Here is a 19,692-nt window from a genome sequence, read left to right on the forward strand (position 1 = left end):
AGCAGAGAGCAGCAGGGTCTGAGGCAGGAATGTGCTGCTGTGTGTGTGTGAGAGTGTGTGCGTGTGTGTGTTGGCAGGGCGGGCAGTAAGTGGTGAAAGCGGCTTGGGGAAGGGGTGTTGCCCACTGGAAGGCTGGGAGATTAGAGGAGGCTTGAAGGTTAGGGACTGGTGTGGGAGAGGGAGGGCTATACAGTCACAGAATCCTCAAGTGTGAGGGGTAGAAGGCCCTTGGTGATGACCTAGTTCAAGTCCAGATAATCCAGACGGGGAAACTGAGGTTCAGGGAGAAGGGATAACTTGCCTGACAGTGATGAGGCACCAGGCTGAGGGTTCTGCCTTGAATAAGGGCCTGCCCGGCCTCCCCGGCTGCGGCCTTGTGGGGCGGCAGACGTGCAGAGGGACCAGCATGACCCAACACGTGAGTGTGACCATCGAGGCAGGGACAAGGCAGAGGGACAAGGGGGTTACAGGGAATGAGGACCTGGGTGAGGCCTGTTGCCAGAGGGAGTCTCTGGGCTGGGCTTTGAAGAAGGAAGAGGAGTTCAAGGGTGACAGGGAACGAAGGGATGAGTTTTCAAGTGACCTGGGTGGTTCGAGTTGGTTCCTGTGTCTGCCATCCTTGAGGGCAGCCACCAGCCTGTCCCCCATCAACACCCCATCCTCTCAGAGACCATAAGCAGGCTGGCGATGGTTTTCGTATGTTTCTGTCCTGAGCTGGGGGATGGACTCGGGGTTCCCGGGTCCCCAGCCTTGGCCGAGGCCCCAGTGCAGCCCCAGTGGCAGGGCCTGGATGCACCCCCTTCCACTGAGTCACAGAACGTTTATTGGGCACCAATTATGAATACGCCTTACAGGGTGGGGAGGGTGTCAAGAGGAAGAGACGAGGGAAGGACATCCCAGGAGAAGGGACGAGCATGAGCAAAGGCCGTAGCCATGGCTGCCGGACAGCAAGGGCCTGCTCAGCAGGTACTGTCTATTTTTGCACGGCTGGGGCGGGCACGTGGAGGGAGGGGCTGGAGCACCCAGGGGAGAGGTTCGGGCTTTCAGCTGTGCCAGCAGGACAGATGCTAACGGATTTCGAACAAGAGCAGCTCCCCCAAGAGCCCAAGACTTGAACCCAGAAGCCTCCGGGGGAGCCAGGAGATGGGCTGGTAAATGCTTGACAAGCAGCTCTGAGAAGGGGGAGCCCCAGAGAGGTGCACTGCCCATCTTCACCACGTAAAGTCTCCTTCCAGGGCCAACGTCAAGCTTCCAAGGTGCCATCCACAGCCTTGGAAAATTCCCGAGAATTTAACAGTTGGTTCCCACGAGCCCGTCGGAGCTGACCCCTGGGCTGCGGGTTCCAAGCTGTAGCAGCCAGCACCCAGCCCTCCTTCTCTCCTGGTTCCCTCCCAGGGTGACCAGAGAATGGGGACCAGGGGTGGAGAAGGACCCCGGAGGATGCCCCCTGTGGTTTGTCCAAATGGGGACTTTGCAGGGGCCCGAGACCCAGGCCGTGTGCGGTTGAGCCTTGACTCAGGTGACCGCCGGCTGTGTGACTCAGGCCAGCCCCCACTCCTCTAACTGCCTTGAAAGGATAGACAGCTCCTGGGCTGAGAGGACCCGGTGGGTAGACGGGCGTGGGGACAGGACTGGGCTGGGGAGGCCTGTGCAACGTGTCCTGCAGACAGGGCACAAGCCCCCACTCCGCCCCAACACCAGCTCATTTGCTAGAGTCCATCAGATCCCCAGGAGGGGGTGCAGCAGGCGGGTCCTATGAAGTGAGGGGCTTGGGGGCAGGGTGGGGGTCGAGGAAAGCCACACGGGGGGCCCCAATAGTGACTTTCTGGGCCTTGATACATGTTGGTCCCTCTGCCTGGTGCCGCCCCTCCTTCCCTGTCACTTTGAAACTCCTAGGCTTTCATCAGGCCTCAGCTCCAGCTCACCGACTCCAAGAGGCAGGGGTGAAGGACACGAGTTTGGGCATCATCTGGCCTGTGAGGCCTGGACAGTCTACTTGGTCTTTCTCAGCTTCACTGACACAATGGGGGACAACGACGATACCCAGCTTGTAGGATGGGTGCAAGGGTTACGTGAAGCACACCTGGCAAGAGGGCCCTGCTCTGATCATTGGGACAGTATCACTCCTCGGTTCCTCCTCCTGTCTCCCCGGGTAGGCTGGGCCTCCGAGTGCGCAGCATGCCCTTTGGGAGCCCCTCGGTCAGGCCGTACTCCTGGCCGGCATCTCTCTCCCACAGGGGACCCCGAGGGTGGGGGTTGGGCCTTGGGCCAGCCTGGCACAGGCCTCGCACCTTGTTTCAGGTGAGGGACTGACCCTGGCCTGGACCCCGCCCCAGTCTCAGCCCTGACACCAAGCCCTGTGGCATCCCAGCCAAATGGCTGCTCCTCACGGCGCCTCTGTTTCCTCTCGTGTGACCCAGATGATCTCTGAGGTGGTTGCAGCCAAAAGCACTGTGAGTCTGTGCCCCACACCCGAGTCGCCATCCTGCCCCCAAAGCAGCCCCCGGCTGCTCGCCCCGTCGGTCTCTGCCCATCAATGGTCCCACTGTTCTCCCTCGACCCAGGCGTGAAACCTCGGAGTCATTTTTGACTCATCGTCTCCTTAATCCCCCCAACCCCCGTGGTGAATTATCATCCTCCTCATCAGCCTAGACCGTTTTTCCTTCAAGACGTTGCTCACATCCGCTGCCCCCTCCTTGGAATTGAGTCTGCTCCCCTCGGTCTGAAGGGTGGGTGATTTGTCCACTTTCTCTCTAGCCACGTCCCTTCTTCCCCTTCCATCAGGCCATCTCCCCAGCAGTGCTCCCGAAATTCCTGTCTTGTCACTCCCCCAAATGTACAGTTGCTCCTCAGCAGGGACTTGACTGAGCTGCCCTTGAACCCTTAGCGAGGAGCTGAGTGCTCCCTCAGGCCAAGCGGGCCCGGGGAACTGGGGTCTTGGGCTTGGGGGAGGATGGGGCCCTGCGTGGGAAATGGGGGAGCCTCGCCGTAAACTGTGACCCTGCCCATGCGGCTGCGGCTCCCCTCCAAGCTCTTTCCATGCTCATACGGAGGCTCACGTCCTCGGTTGGCGCACGTTCACACACGTTCACGTACGTCCCCACAGGCACCTCCGCCCAGCACACGGGTTGAGCTCTGCTCTTTGTTGGACCCCGTGCTGGGTGTGGGGCAGGGACTCCAGTGTGACGAAGACACAGGCCCTGCCTGCATGGAGCTCACACACTTACTGGCGTGGGACAGGGGCGGGGGGCACGGTGGTGGATAAGGGCGCACACCCGCCATGTGCGTACAGTGGGTGCCGCTCATTTCTCCCGAATTGGGAAGAGAGCCCGCTGAGCTCGGTCTTGTGCACCGAGGGGTCCTGTTGAAGAGCAGTGCTTTGGGGGCAACAGCAGAGGGGCTGGGAGGCTTTGGGGGGCTGGGGCTGAGAAGGCAGGGAAGGGCCCCCACCCGTCACAGTGAACCATCTTAGGGACCCTCATTGCCAGCTGTAGTCGGTGTCCCCTGAATGGAGCTGACTCTCCTGAGCTGGCAGGCAGTTCCTCTGTAGAAAGCAGAGTGACCACCTGGGGACCAAACATGTCCCCGTGGACGTGGTGCCGTCCTTCCTGGTTCCTTGTGTTCACCAGGCCTGTGGGGCGGGAATGGGCAGGGCCTGTAGCTCCCATTTCACAGATGCGGAAGCCGAGGCCCACGGAGGTGGACAGCGAGTAGCTGGTCTCTGGCAGAGCCTGGCCTGGAATCCCCCTGGCCCTGGCCCCAAGTCTAGAGGGTGCAGGGGAAGAAAGGGAGGGAGGGGCTCAAGCTCGGCACCCTAGACCCCCTTAGGGTGCGGCTGGCTCTGGGGGACCAGAGGGGGAGGCAGGCCCAGCTGCTGGGAGCCCAGGACCCATGCCCATGCCCCGTGGGCCTTGCCACGGCCGACCATGCTGGGCTGGCGTGCCTCTGTGGCTGGGCCCTCTCCGCGGGGGGTGGGCACTGGGGTGGGGGTTCTGGTCTGGGGAGCGGCAGGGACTGGGTGGCCCAGTGTTTCCGCTTTGTGTTTCCACTTGATTTACTTAGTTGTTTTCCAAGAGCTGCGGCAGGATCCTGAGGGGCAGGGCGGGGGCGGGGAGGCCCCGGAAGGCCCTGTGGCCTGGCTGCCTGCCCTCCATGTGACTCTCCTGCCTGACAACCGTGTCTCGTGGAAGGGCCTCGAGGCTTCCGTCCTACACTCACCCAGCAAGTGTGTGACGTGGACCAGGGCACAGGGCCCACACTGGGTGACTTTCCGCGTGACCCGCACTGTCCCCAGTGCACTTTGCACTGGGGCCCAACCCCTGTGACCGCCTCCTGACCCCCACTTTCAGCACAACCCCTGGGGGCAGCACCTGGGTGCCACGAAACTCAGGGGCCCACTTCTCCTAGCTGCCCGCCAACCTCTCCAGCTGCCCCTTCTCAGGTCCATGGCCAGTTCCCCTTCCTCCTCCTGCTCCTGCCACCATTTCAGGTCTGCTGCCTTGCCACCCACTGGCCACCTGTCCCCCGAATCCCCCTGGCCTGGCCACACTGAGGTCCCCATCCCCACTGGTTATCTCTCCTGCTGCCGGGGCTCTGGCTGACCGGCCTCAGGCCTGGCCTTTGTCCTTTCGCGCTCACCCTGTGTCACAGTCAGACCAGGAGGAGCTGGGCCGGCCACTCCTGGCTTCAGAATCTACTCAGCCCCCTCCTGGCGTGCGGCGGCAGATGAGTCCCAGCCTTCTCTGGGCTACGCTTCCGGCGTCCTCCTCCCTGAAGTAGGGGCGATGCCCAGTGCTGGATCGGAGGAGAAAGGCACCTGGTGCAGCGTGCAGGTTGGGGGTGGGGAGGTGATGGAATTGCTGAGACGGCCAGGCCTCTCTCCCAGTCAGAATTGCAGCTATGGCCCCAGCTGTGCAGCCAGTCGGTGAAGACACTTCTTGGAGCCTTGGGTCCTCCTCTGTAAGATGGGCACAACTTGGGACAGAACGAACTGCCCCTGGGGGAAGAATTCTCAACTGGACTGGGGTTCAGAGAGCGCTTCCTAGAGGGGAGGTGCGGCACAGCCCTGAGGGAGTCAGCCAGCGACTCTGGGAGGGGGAGCCAGGGCAGGGCTTGCAGAGAGGCTGCAGGTGGAAACCAAGAGCTTTCAGCCTGAGGCTGGGGAGGTGGAGGTGGAACCTGGGGCTCTGGCCTGGGAGGATCCGGAGCCACCCAGGCTCCCTCCCACTCCAGACTGCCCTGGACCCTGCCTCCTGGCCCAGCCAGGGGGGTGACGGCATCCTTCCTCCTTGCCAGGCTGGCTCCCTCCTCGGTGCCTTTCCTTGTGCTGGTCCCTTGCCTGCAAGTCCTCCCACACCTGTTGGCTTGTGCGCAACCTACCCATCCCCAGTGATACAGATGCTACAACTGCTTCCCCCAGCGAGCCTTCCCTGCCCCAGGCCCTGGCCACCTCTCTCCCACTCCCCTCCACCTCTTTCCCTCTCTCTTCCCGCTCTGCTCTCTCTTCCCCTTTGCAGGGCTGCCTGCGGCACAAACCCACTGTGTCAGGTTGTGCTGCGGGTGGCGCCCAGGGCCTGGAACCCGGCAGGAACCCCATGCCTGCATGTTCACCATCGCCCTGACGGCCTTCCCTCCCTGCACTGCACACCCACCCCAGTGCCCGCACACCCTCACCTCGCCTGATCCTCACCCCCACCCTACAGAGCTAGAAGGGATAAGGAGGCAGAGGCCCGTGAGGCCAGGGGCGCCCAAGGACCCCAGTCAGTGGGGGGAGGGGGCACCCAGGCACCCAGGGGTCTCTCTCACCTGCGTCAGGGTGCCTGGCCCAGGGCTGGGGCCTGTTAGGGGCACATTTCCTCTCTGTTCAGTTGGAACCCCTAGGCCTGTCCTGCCTGTGTCCTGGGCCATGCAGCCTCCTGCCCACTGGCCATCACTTGTCTGCAGCTCCCTTGGAGCCCTGGCTCTCATCTGTGGCACCTGCCTGCTCCCCTCTTCCTTGACGGGGCTGAGTGGAGGCCCTGCAGGGACATCAGCAACACGCAGAGGGCGGGAAAGCCCAGGCCCTGGGCCGGGAGGAGCGCCCTTCCCTTCCAGTGACCTTGAGCCGGCCCTTGCCTCTCAAGCCTCCGTCCCGGAGGATTCTTCTTCATTCCCAGAAGAATGAGGCGCCTTCTTCCCACACGCCTGCCAAAACATGGAGGGGCATGCAGTTTCAGAGATGAGGAAAACGGGGGGCTCTGGGCGGGGATCGGGGCCGGGGGAGGGTAGCCTGCTGGAGGTGGAGGCGGCCTCTGAGCGATTGATTCCCCTGCTTTTTGGGGCCACTGGCAATGTCACAGTTTGGTGGGGCTGGGGAGAAGGCGGGAATGTCCCGACAGCCCTTTGTGAAGCCTTAAAAAATGCCTGAAGGGGCAAGGAAGGGGCTTCATCCTTCAGCCAGGGGGACCACTAGAGGGGGGTCACCTCAGGTGCTGGGAACCTCACTACCGTGCACCAGCCCACAGCCACCTGGCTCTCGTTAGGACCCTGCCTATCCTGAAGGAACAGGGCCCCATTCTTTGCACACAGTAGGGGTGCGGACTACACAGCTGAAGGGCGGGCAACTGGGGGAGTGGCTTCCAGGGACAAGGAAGGTGGGAGCGCTCAGTGTCTGGAGGGCTGTGGTGGAAGTCCTGGTGGGCCTCCAGCTCTCGCCCTTGACCTCCTACAGGTCATTCGAGCACAGTAGCGGGAAAGTCCTCTTTGAAATCGGACCACACCGTCCTCTGCTCCGGGCTCCTGCAGGCCCCTCACACCTGCGCCCCTCCAGTGTTTCCCCATCATGGACCTCCTCCCCCTCACTCCCCTCTGGCCTCCGGGCTGTTGCCGGACCCCCAGCACGTTCCCTCTCGGGGGGCCTTTGCCAGTGCTGCCTGGACACCGGAGAGCCTTGCCCCAGAGAGACCTCCTCTCTTCATTCAGAGCTTGAAGAAATGTCACACCCCTGCCAGGGGACTTTCCTGGCCACTGTTTCTAAGGTAACGCCCCTTGGGTCACTCTCTCCATTCACCCTGCTGTTTCCTCCGCCATCACAGAGCTTGTGGCCACCTGCCATTTGTGGGTCTATTTACTCATCCATGTCCCTCACAAGAACAGCTGCTCCCTGAGGGCAGGAGTGTTCTGTCCACCGCTGTAGCCCCAAAGCTGGGGTGGGCCAGGCTCATGGCCAGTGCTCAACCTGTGTGTGTTAGAAGGGAAGAGGAGAAGGAAGGAAAGGAGGAGGAAGGAAGGACAGAAAGAAGGAAGGAGGGAAGGAAGGAGGGAAGGAAGGAGGGAAGGAAGGAGGGAGAGTGGAAGGACCTTTCTTCTGCTAATGAGAGCAATCTACTGCCTTCAGTTCATGGCGCGCCTCCCCTGCGTGGCCCCGAGTTGGGGGCTTTTTGAACAAGCAGTACCTGCAGAGACCCGCAGAGGGGCGGCAGTTCGCCCAAGGCTGGCCCGAGGCAGCTGGGGTGGTGCAGAGACTATGGTGAAGAGCCTGGAGCCCAGCGCCTTCTGTTGGCATCTTGGCCTTATTATCAGACATGGCCTCTAGGAGGCTGAGAACTAGGGCTGGTGGGTAAGAGGTGGGGGAAGGAGAGAAAGCTGGGTGAAGATGACAGAGATTTGATGAAATGTTAGGAAAAACGTTCTAACAGACAAAACTACAAAGACGGAAGGGACCTCCTCAGGAGGCAATACACTCCGTCTGCAAAAGCAGGCAGGTGGAGGCTCGGTGGCCCAGGAACCGGGACCCTAGGACCTGACGCCAGAGATGCGAGAACCCAGAGAGGGCCCCTTCAGGTTGGTGGGCCAGGCCCCAGAGCGTGGAGCAAGTGGGGTCATGCCCAGGCAGTGGACGCCACGGTTCCAGGCCCTGGGGCCTTAGGCGGCTGGGACTCGGGCAGGCGGCCATGTTGGGATTCTGGTCCCATGGACACAAACCGGCCCAGTGCACAGGAAGGCACCCAGCTCCGCCTAAGGGCCCCCAGCGCGCCCTCTCCTCCCGCACCGCCCCCAGTGGCCTGGGGCTCCTGCGCCCATGGGGTTAAATCTCTCCGTCTCTCTCTGCTCCAAGTTGTTTTCCAAGCGAGGCAGAGAATGGTTCTCTTGTTACCAACATGGCTTCTGGGCATTGGGTAATGCGCTCGCTCTTCCCTGCCCGCTCCACAAAGGCACCTTTTGTTCCTCTCTCGGCCCCTCTCCCTGGCTCTTCCCCGGCCCCCCACCCACCCTAACTCCCTCCCCCCGGCGCCTCCCGCCCCACGCTGCACCCCTGGGCTGTGCGGAGTGACCGCGGCCTGGCCTGGCCGTGGCGCCCTCGCTCTGGCGCGCGCTCTGGGCGCAGCTCGGCATGGCGCCCGCGGCGGCCATCTTGGGGCCCCGTTCCCCGCAGCCCCTGCCTCCACCCCGGCCCGGCGGCGGGGTGGCTGGGGCTCATTGCGACGTCCTGGGTTACCTCGCGTCCCCTGCGACGGGGAGAGGCGGCTCCCTGCCAGCCCCCACCCCCGGCCAGCCCCTGCACTGAGACCAGGTAGACACCTCCCCACCCACTGTCCCGCTAGAGCCGCACAGCAGTCTTCGCCGCGGGCCTGGCGTCCCGTTTTCTGGATGTGGAGACTGAGGCCCGGGGGTAAGTGTCCCCAGTCCCAGCGGCTCAGCTAGCGGGTGCTGCAGCTGGACCGAGCCCAGTGCTTCTCCCCCAGACCTCGCCAAGAAGAGAGCCCTCGGCATACACCCAGATGGGCGGGCAGTGCCGAGATGGCTGGAGTCTCCGGCGGAAGTCCAAACCCAGCTTTACTGGAACTGTTCAAAAATGAAACAGATGCGTCCGCGATGGGAGTGTTGGGAAGCCAGTGAGATACTTAAATGTCTGCTCTCTGGGGAGACAGGCTCCGGCCACTGCCCTCCCCCCTCCTTCACAATAGCCCAGCAAGACAGGCAAGGACAGGTTAGCGATGCTGTTTTTCAGACTGGGAAATTGAGGCACAGAGAGGCTACACAGCCGGGTCTTGGGGCTCTCCCAGATGACTCTAGCTCTGGTCATTGCTTTCCAAGGCCATTGCCCACCCATCCCTTGAGAGACTGGGAGCCCTGGGGTGGGGGCTTGGGCAGCTCGCAGCAACTCCAGCCCCTTTGTCTGGAATCCTGGACACAGGGAGCCCAGCGGCGGCTGTGCGCCACGTGTTCACAGAGTCCTCCATCTGACGCTGCCCCTGCATTTACAGAAACATGAGAGAACAGCGACTGCTCGCTGAGCACCTGCATGGCGCTGGCAGGGGGTGCTCACCTGTAACCACTGTTCTAGGGCTGGGGAGGAGAGCTAGATTGGTGATGGATGGGATGGGATGTGGGGGCTGGTGGGGCGAGGTAGTTGAATGAGACCCTGGGCCTGCCCTCAGGAGCCACAGTCCGGGAGGAGAGACAGATCAGTAAAGAGCCCGTGTGCTGCAAGACAGGGGGCCTGGAGAGCGCATCACCCAGCTGGGAGGTTGAGGAAGGAAGGCTTCTTGGAAGAGGTGACCATGGATGTAGCCTCAAGAGACAAGTAGAAGTTCACCAGGCAAAGAAGTTAAGAGATACAATGGAAAAGGAGCTGGGGTTGGAGGCCAGGCTGGGTAGGAGGTGAAGGCAGGGTGGGGGCCCCCCAGGCCTGTGTGCTGGAGCAGAGTGGGGCAGGGAGGGTGGAGGGGAGAAGCGGTGTGGGCTGCAGAGGGCAGCGAGGGGGCTGCCAAGGACCTCGGGTGGGTGAGCTGAGAAGGTATACGCTCTGGATCCTGCTGGCAGTGTGTGTGTGTGTGTGGGGGGGGTCGCTGGATTTTAAAGGGGTCAGATTTGAGTTCTAGGGAGCTCTTGAGCGCTGGGTCTGTCAGTCTGGGTTACTCCTGGTTTCCCGGCACCTGGCTCAGTGCCTGGCACACAGTAGGCACTTGGTAAATGTGCCCAGTCACTGCCAGCAGTGTGCCCTTCGGTAGTGGCGGACTCCAGCTATGGGGCCTTGGGCCTCTGTGTCCTCCTTCGATGAAACAGGGTCACAGCACCTGCCTCATGGGAGTGTCATGACGCTGAGGGGACATGCATGTGGGGGCTTTACTAGGTGTCTGGCACGTGGTCACGCTCCATCGCTGGTACCTGGGAGCAGCGTGCGCAGGAAGCCTGGAGGGAGGGGCGGGGCACACGTCCAGATCCCGGGGCCAGGTGTGGGGGGCAGGCACAGGAGGAGGGGGCTCAAGGACGACCCTAGGTTTCTGGCCTAGCTGACAAGGTGGAGGGTCATTCCTGAACGAGGGACCCAGCAGGGCAGGCCTGGGCCCTGAGGCCTGAGTCTGAGCCCTGTGGGGCATCAGGGCGGACGTGCCAGGAGGCCTGGAGCCAGGACAGAGGTCTGGGCAAAATGGGCTCAGAGGACGGGGTAAGGCGTGGGGGTGGCAGAATGATGTCTCACTGCGTTTACCCTGTGCCCGCCCTTGTTTTTACTTATTCGAGCCCCTGAAACCCCATGGCGGGGCACCATTGCATCCCCATTTTATAGGTGGGGAAACTCAGGCAAGAGAAGTGGGGTCTGCAGTGTCCAGAATGGGTCCTTCTGGAGAGACAGAAAGTAAATCGGTGGTTGCCTGGGCCAGGGGGTGGGCCGTGGGGGTGATGGCTGAGGGGTACAGAGTTTCTTTCTTGGGGTGACAAAAACGCTCCAGGATGATCTCGGGGATAGTTGTACAGTGCTATGAACACACTAAACACTTTGAATTGTGGACCTCGAATATGTGAACTGTATGGAATGTGAGTTACATCTCGATAAAGCTGTTACTAGGGGGCGGCAGGGCTTGGTGGGGGTGGGGAGAGCTGCTCCAGGGCAGGGAAGGAGGCCGGGGTGCAGGCGCCTGGGCCTGGGCAGGGGTGGGCAGGGCTGGAGGGGGCGAGGTGGATGAGCCTTGGGGTTTGTCGGTCGCTGCTGTAGCGACCTGGTCCACAGGGAGGCCACAGTCACACGACACTGTCACAGCGCACTGGGTGAGAATAGACAGTTGTGCACAAAGGTGGGGATTGCTGCCCGTCACAGAGTGGACCGCTGGCCAGCGCCTCGGTGCTCAGCAGCAGGGGCCCGGGTGAGCGAGCTAGGCAGGCTCCCGAGGTGGAGTGTGACACAGCCACTAAAAAATGGCACTTATAAAGCATTTCAGTGGCATAGGAAATGTTTTTGGTATAATCTTCAATAAAAACCAGGGCAAAGTGTGTGCATAACTTTCATAGAAAGCAAAAACTGTGTGCCGTGAGCTCCACTTCATTTTAAAAGTACAGGGAGAACTGGAAGAAAACACAAGAACGCCAACCTTAGTTGTATCTGGGTGGTGGGACTTTGATTTTAAAGTTTGAGTGCTTTGTCTTTTTTGGCGTTTCCAAATTTCTGCAATAAATACTTTGAAATCCCAAAGTTGTTTAAAATGAAGGCATGGAGTGTATCCTGTATTTAAGCAAGTCCCATTTCCCCTGGAAAATCTTCTTTTTTTTTTTTTATAAGTTTGAGAATTTTACTTTTTTTTTTAAACTTTTATTTTATTTTATTTTATTTATTTATCTTTTTAGAGGGGAAGGGAAGGAGAGAGGAAAGAAACATCAGTGTATGGTTGCTTCTTGTGCATCCCCTGCAGGGAACTGGTCCCTGCAGGAAACTGGCCTGCAACCCAAGCATGTGCCCTGACTGGGAATCGAACCGCGATCGTCTGGTTCGCAGGCCCGCGCTCAATCCACTGAGCTACACCAGCCAGGGCTCCCCTGGAAAATCTTCTTATGTGGACGTTCAGGATCTTGGGGTGTATTTGTGTGTTTTCAGCGTGAGGTGAGGAGCTTGAATCAGGAGTGCATTGGACTACAAACCACAGAAAATCCAACTGGAGCAGGTTGCCCCCCGCCCCCCAACAACAGGAAGTCCCCGTTAGGCTGTTCGGAGCTGATGTGGACGCTGCTGCTATGGACGCTGCTGCGGTGGAAAGCAGACCCCCTGTTGCTCATTCACCCTAAAACCCTCTCTCTTTCGTTTCTGTCCCCCATGTCGTTGTCAATCTTCTGGGACTCGGAACAGCCTGTGTGCACCTGCCCCGCCCCAGCCTGGTGACATTAAGGCAGCAGAGAAGCTCAGGTGGAGGCGTGTCTGTGTTCCTCCAGCCGCACTTGGGGGCTGGGACCACAGCCCAGGGCCCCCGTGCAGGGTCTGCTTGTGGGAGGCTGTCGCTGAGGAGGTGACCTGTCCGGGCATCGCTGAAGAGTGAGTACATGGACAGATGGAGGCAGGACCAGAACCCGCCTCTCAGCTTTCTTCCTCCCCAGAGAGAGAGAGAGAGAGAGACGGCTGAGTCCCAACATCCCGCGTGCATGGCCTGTGAGACACCTGGCCCTGCCACCCTGCTCGGCCTCATCTTCCACCGCTGACCTGCTGGGCTCACACGCACCACGGGGATTCACTCCGTGCCTTTGCATACGCTGTTCTCTCTGGAACACCTTTCCTTACCACCCCCACCGGCTTTGATCTGACTTAGCACTTTTTTAGAGTTGGCCCCAGCATCACCTCCCCGCTGGCCTGGGGGTTCCCCTCTGACACCCACAGTGCTTGGTGCTCGCTGGGTGGACCACACCTCGTTATGCTGCTCTGTCCCCGTGCTCCCCCCACCCCCCTCCAGCCTGTGGGTCCCTGGAGGGAGGATGGCGTCTGATCCATCTCAGGGTCAGGCGGGCCCCAGTTGGGACACGTCTGAGCAGGAAGTCAGAGGACTAGGCTGTGCCCTGCTCTGGCCCCTGCTCCCAAGGAGCCCGTGACCCGTCACACCCGGCCTCCCGTCCACAGCCTGGGAGAGTCGGGCGCCCTCAGATCGTTTCTGAGGACTTCCACAAGAGGGGCAGGGCAGGCGAGGGGCAGCGGGGGGTGGGTGCCTGAGATCTGCGGCCGCCTGTGGTGGGGAATAGGGTGGGTGTGGAGCTGGGGAGCTGGGGGCTGCCTTCTGGGCCTCCACAGACCAGACCCCACCAGACAGGCTGGCCTGGAGTCCCCACAGCAGGGAAGGTGGCCCCCAGCGGTCATCAAAGGCCAGCAGGGGCCCTCCCTCAGAGGAGGAGGGGGAGGGGAAGGGCTCCCCCTGGGGCTGCAAATGCTCTGCCTCTGACAAGCCCCCATCCGTCAGCCCCGCACAATGGGGCCATTAACCCCTGACCCTGGCCCCCGTTTAGCCACTTCCTTTGGAGGGACGCCCCCACCGCCAGAAGGAGAAAGGAGGGGAAGGGCTTCTTCTAAAGTCGCCCTCTTCAACCAGGGGCCCAGAGGCAAGGACGCAGCTCTGTGGGCCCCTCCAAAGCTCTGTAGCCTGGGTTCTCCAGCTCCCGTCTTCTGTGGCTGCCTCTGGGGCCTGGTGGTGCCCCCCAGGCCCTGCTGCCTGTAGGAGCGCCCCCCAAGCCAAAACGAGGTGTGTGGGGAGGACGGGAGAGGGACCCTGAGAGACCGACAGGGACAGAGGCATCCAGAGGGTCACTTTAGGTCAGAGACGGCCCTTCACGTTCACACAGTGCATTCAGAGGGACATCATGGGCCATTTGTGAGATTCGATGCAGGAACCTCAAAATATTAACAATGAATAAAAAGGAGACAGACCTCAGACAGTCGGCTTTGTCCTAGTAATGTATTTGCACATTTGAAAATCTGTTAATGCCATTTATCCTGTTAATCAATGAAGGGAGAAAAATCATGTGATCATCTTGGCTTTGGCGGTAAATTTCCACACCTATTTTTGATAAACAGTGTTTGCGAAAACTTGGAATAGAAAGCAGCTTCCTTAAACCGATCAACATTATCTACAAAACCCAGTACAGACATGGGTCTTAAACGGGCAACAGACACATTCCTGAAAGTCGGGACAAGATGAGTTTGCCCTGGTGCCCGAGTCTCTTTAACCCCGTACCCGGGATCCAGGCGGCGACCGTGGGACATGAAAACCAGCAACAAGGCACAAGGGTTGGAGAGGAAGGAGCAAAACTGGCGTCATTTGCAGATGATACAACATAGAAAACCCAAAACAATCTATAGGCAAATTATTGGACCTGTGGCCAATGTAGCAGAGACAGATGCTGGACATTTGCATGTCAACATCAAAAACTGCAGCTACATCGTGGGGATGAAACCTGAAAATACTATGCTACGGAAGTCGAACCCCAAAGGCCACATGTATGATGCCATTTTTGCGAAATACCTGGAAGGGGCAAATCCCTAGAGACAAAGGAAATTACCAGCAGCTGGGGGCTGGAGAGAAGGAGGGACTGGGGGTGGCTGCGGAGGCGGAGGTCTCTTTTCAGTGTGGTGAGGAAGTGTTGGAGTTAGAGCCCGAGGACGAGGATGCACGACCTCCGGAATATGCTGAAAACCCCGGGGTCGTGCACTTTCACAGGACGGGTCTTATGGTGTGTAAATGATATCTCCACAAAAATCACACTTATAAACACCAGAGCATAATTTAAAAAACCCTCCTTTACAATAATACCAAAAAATGAAATCAAACAGAAGGTCTACAGAGAAAAGCCTAAAGCACACGGAGGAACAACCGTTCCGGAAAACAGGCAGCTTCTTAAACACCGAAACGCACACTTGCCATGTGACCCAGCAGGCACACTTGCGGGCGTTTATTTAGAGAAACAAGGACTCGCATTCACGCGAGGATGTGCAGGTGAGTGTGTGTAGAGGCTTTATGTGGAATAGTCAGAAACTGGAAACTACCCGCATGCTCTTCAGTGAGTGAACGGCTAGAAAAATCAGTGCATCCGGACCGTCCAAAACCACTCAGCAACGAGAAGGAACCGCCGATACACGCAATGGCCTGGAAGGAACCTGAAGAAATCGCGTGGATGAAAAGAGCCCGTCTCCCAAGGCAACATGCTGTGTGTTTTGTTCCTGTTCTGTCCTCCATGTGACAGAGGTCCAGAGAGAGGGGACCCATCAGTGGTGGTGGGCTGTGGAGGGGAGAGGCAGGGGGTGGGCGCCGCTGCGCTGCAACTGGACTGTGGTGATGACAGAGACCACACAGGTGAGGAGGTGGACGGAGCGCACACGCACACGAATGAATGAACACATGCATGCATGTAGGACTAGTGACGGCCAAACTCGGCCCCCAGGCGGCACCAGCATCGGCTTCCTGGCTTCTGTACTGTGCTATGGTGATGAGAGACGTCACCACTGGAGGGTACGTGGGACCCCTCTGTACTATGGTGGCCACTTCCCGTCAATCTGTAATGATTTGGAGACAAAAAGTAATGTTTACGGGAAACATTATTGGAAGACATGGAAGAAGATCCCAAAGGTCTGCATTGAAACAGCGGATGCTGGGATTGGAGGAGGGGCAGGCAGGCCTGAAAACGAGCTGCGTTATCCTCCTCTCTCAATTTTGTACATTTGAAATTTTCCTTAATAAAATGTAAAGGGAGACTAAATAAATGCAGTGAGAGAGCTACTGACTTGCACAGTAGAGTCAGTGTTTCCTAAGTTAACATCTAGATTCGATTCGGTCCTGATCAACCCCACAGGCTTTGGGTGGAGCCTGCCCAGAGATTCTAAAAGCCGTGAGAACGGGCACAGCACTCAGAGGGACAGAGGCTCCCAAAGAAGGACAAGGAAGGGGCCTTGCCCCACTGAACATCAGGGCTTAGCATGAAGCTTGAGTCAGAGGCCGGCGTGGTGGTCATCGGTCCAAGATGGACAGCCAGACCGGCAGGACCGAACAGAGCAGCTGACACATATGGATACAGAAGGCGGGGGCCTGGCTGGTCAGAGGAAGAAGAGGAAGAAGGCAGTCTCGTCTGCTCCACACGTGACGGCTCTCAGCATCTCCAGACTCCATCCCTCACCGGAGGAGGCTCAGAGAGGGCCAGGGAGGCCTCGGGGCTTCCAGTTCCCACCCGTCCTTCCCAACTCGGTGGGCTCTTTCCAATGCGAGGTCCTGCCAGGCTTCCCAGCCCCGAGTCGGGTTCCTGATCTCTGGGGGTGCCCCAGCACCTGCCCTGTCACTAAGGTCCCCCTTGAGCTGGAGAACCCCTGCCCGAGACAGAGAAAGAGGGAGGATGACAGAGAGCGACAGTAAGCAGCAGAGGGCGAGAGAGAGTGAGAGCCAAGAGCTGGTCCCTCCGCAGATGCCGGAACAATCAGGCACTGTGCCTCTCCCTCCCACCTCCCCTGCCCCAGGCTGCCACCAGCTTTCATCACTGACCTAACCCCCGCCGAGCACCAGGCGAGGGGGAGAAGAGGTCAGGGGTCAGCCCATTACATGCCAAGCAAAGCCAGGAATAGAGCTGCTTTGGAGGTGGGTGGGGGAACCAGGGGCCCCATGGAAGTCCACCTCCCACCTCTGGTCAGAGGCAGCCCCAGAGGCAGTTGAGAAGAGAGGGGAACGCTGCCTGCCCTGCACCCCAAGGGCAGTGGGTCCAAGGCTCCATCAAAGGCATTCGTTCATTCTTAGGAATGTACCTCCTGCTCCTGCACGCCCTGCACTGTGCTTTGTTGTGACAGTGGTGTGACCCCCCCAGGATCCTGCCCCCCGGGGAACTCATAGTCTGGTGGGGAGACAGATGTAAAGCTGGTTAACAAGCAAACAAATGCGAACTCCCAAACTGTGCTGTGAGCCCCTCGGAGCGAGCAGGTATCTGAAAGAGAGGAGCCAGGGGCGTCCTTGAGCTGGGTGCCCAGGAGTGCTTCCCTGAGGCGGCGACGTGAGGGCATGAGCAGACCTGGGGGAAGAACACTGCGGGCCAAGGGAGCTGCAAAGGCCCTGAGGTGGAAACTCCAGGACGTGTCCCAGTGGCCAGGATGTGCAAGGGGACGAGGGGTGGACCTTGTGCGGGAGGAGCAGTGGGGCCCATGAGGCCCCCGGGCTGGTTCTGTGTGTGGCAGGAAGACTCCGGAGGGGTCTGAGCAGGGGGTGTCTTGGTCTGACTTAACTTGAAAACTATCACTGATCTCCATGGCAGCCATCCTTAGCCACAGAGACCAGGACTCGGAGCCATCAAATGATGCTCCTGTGGGCACACAGCTGCCTTTGAGTCCAGCCCACCACCGCTCCCCACGCGTCCACAGTTGTGCCTCCTCCCACTGGGCTCCCCTTCAGATTTGGGGCCCCACCTGATGCTCTGAAGCGGGAGGTGTTACTGAGGTTCATTGCCTGCCACTCCCACCGGTGTCAGGGCCAGACCTCATTTTGCCTCGTTCTCTGGTGTGTTCTCATGGCCTGCACAGAGTGTGTGCTCGACACTATTTATTGAATGAATAAATGCGTGAACCACTAGTCCCCGACTAAAGGCTGTGGCGAGGTTCACAGGTGACAATGAACAGAGGCACCCCGGCAAGGGGCCTGGCACAAAGCAGATGCCCAGAAAGCCCACGCTCTAGATCTCTGTGCTGATGGTTAATTGAGCCGAATTCCACCCACAGACCCGTGGTTTCTTGACCTTTACAGGGGCTGCAAAGCCAGCAGTGAGTCAGGCCTTGCGCTGGGGCCACAGCTGCGCCGAATGGCAGGCACGTCCTACACAGAGCATCACAGAGCATCACGGGCAAATCCAGCCTCACCCATGCCCTCCGTATCTCTCCAGCCAGCCCCTGAGCTGGGCGGGGCAGTAACCAGGATAGTAGTGGAAAGCAGGGAGAACTACTGTAGCTCTGGTGTCCCCTGTTTCTCACAATGGCCACTGGGTGGCAGCACATCCCCAGGAATATGGGGTTGGGGGGTTAGGCTTTTCTGGCTCACAGAGTTTTCAGTGGCAGGGCCAGGCCAGGTGAGAGGAGGACTGCCTGCCTGGACAAACTCAGGGTCACAGCAGGGGAAAAGGAGGAGCAGCAAGCTTGGAGCTCGAGGGTCTGAGGACCAGCCCTGGTTAGCCTCCTAGAAGTGGGTGGATGTTCTCACCCGAATTTCAGCCCCTAGAATCTGACTCATTTTGAAAAAGGTGCTCACACCTCCCTCTGAGGCTCTCGTTGACCCCTCTCACCTGTGACCTCTCTCACCTGTGACTCTGGCAATGGTGGCCATTTTCCCTGTGCCCCACTAGGACTTGCACGGTAACCTCATCACCCAGTCGCTGACCCCACTATCTGTCCCCCCCACCCACACTGTCACAGTGATTTCTTGACTGTACCTTGTACCCCTCACTGGCTGCACCACCTTGCCCTCTGGCTGCCTCACCTGCCCTTCTTCATGGCCTAGGTACCACCAGCACCTCCTTTAGGACTCAGCTGAGTGTTGCTTCCTCCAGGAAGCCTTCCTGACCTTTGGCTCCTCCTCATGGTGAGGCCCAGGGGCAGGGACTGTTAGTTCATCCACCCAAGCATGCACAGACTCTGTGCACTCTGAGCCTCTGACACCGAGAGCCATCAAAGACAGCACTGAAACTGTGCAAGGAGCTTTGTGCAAACATAGCGTTCAAGATCCCCCTTCCCCAGAGACCTGGATCCAGCAGGTCTGAGACCCAGCCCAGGACTCTGCACATAAGACACTTCCCTGATGAGTCTGGTGTAAGGGTGTGAGGGTGTGAAGGCCCCCTCAGTGTGCCATCGGCCCTGCCCCCAGAAGTAGTTGGCAAAATGATGAGGAGGAATGACAATAACCACCTCTGGCATCTGTGCCAAGGGACTCACAAATCCTTTCACACCCCTTTCCCCTTTAGTCTTCATCTTCATACCTTCACCCTCGGGAGGGGTCGACATCCCCATTTTACAGATATCCGAGGCTCAGAGGCACAGGGTGATTTGCCCCAAATGCCCCAGCTACAAACTGGCAGAGCTTGCTCGGGGGTCGAGAGTTGGGGTGGCAGGGCTGCAGGCTGTGTTAGAACTCCTAGGTTTGGAAATCGCTGTTTGCTGAGAATTAAAATTCCAAACTTCAGGACCTATACTGAAGGCCCTGGTTTCAGGCTCCTGTCGCCTCAATCCCTCTCTGCCCATCCACGGCCTCTCCTCCAAGGCCCAGAGAATGCCCCGTCTCATATAAAGCTACAGCTATTTCTATGCACTTCATCTGCAGCCAGATATTGTGCCAGGTTCAGGGGGAGATATGAAGGGCAAGACCTACCCCAGGGGCTTCCACCCCCTGGGAGACAAGAAATGCTCACTTGGGTGATGGAACAGGTGCTCCAACTTACTTTCCCCTCAAATAAATTCATGGCTGCAACCTTGCCCCCTTAATTGGCTGGGACAGGAGATCCCTGCACTGACAAATATAAACTGGGACCTAATATTTTCATTCTAATGGGCATGACAAAGCAACTTGATTTTCTTTTCCTTGTTTGTTGCAATGACACCTGCTGATAAATTCCTAGCATCCTATGGAAGGCATTACAAAATCGGTACAGGTGGAGGAGAGACAGGGTCACGGTGAACTTCAAAATCCTTCGAAAGTGATCCCACCAGCAGAGCAGTGGGGACAGGAGAAGGTCATTGCTTCTGTGGCATTCTGCACATCTGCTGAGGCTCAGATTAGCTCCCTGAGGAGGGGGTGGGTGGGCTCCAATCAGTCCATGAAATCTTCTGATAATCATCTTTCTGCATCTGTCTTTCCTCCGAAGCCCCTGGGGGCAGCCAGGGAAGGAAGGTGGAAAGGCCTGGGCCCAGGCTGCCAGGGTGAGGTGGATGCCAGGGCATCCAGGGAATCCATTCTA

General features: G+C 59.0%; 2 long non-coding RNA genes across 2 annotated transcripts; one reads left to right on the forward strand and one right to left on the reverse strand.

Annotated features, from left to right (window-relative positions):
* Positions 1–1,970: 1,970 nt before the first annotated feature.
* Positions 1,971–15,830, reverse strand: LOC119002385 (uncharacterized). Its single transcript, XR_005069729.1, has 3 exons — positions 12,402–15,830; positions 7,773–7,780; positions 1,971–1,983 (listed from the first exon to the last, which is right to left on the reverse strand). It is a non-coding gene; the product is annotated as an uncharacterized LOC119002385 (long non-coding RNA).
* Positions 8,313–9,558, forward strand: LOC119002386 (uncharacterized). Its single transcript, XR_005069730.1, has 2 exons — positions 8,313–8,551; positions 8,724–9,558. It is a non-coding gene; the product is annotated as an uncharacterized LOC119002386 (long non-coding RNA).
* Positions 15,831–19,692: the final 3,862 nt, after the last annotated feature.

The sequence above is a fragment of the Sturnira hondurensis genome, unplaced genomic scaffold (assembly GCF_014824575.4).
Source record: "Sturnira hondurensis isolate 20B ecotype Veracruz unplaced genomic scaffold, ASM1482457v3 Scaffold0017436, whole genome shotgun sequence".
Lineage (NCBI taxonomy): Eukaryota > Metazoa > Chordata > Mammalia > Chiroptera > Phyllostomidae > Sturnira > Sturnira hondurensis.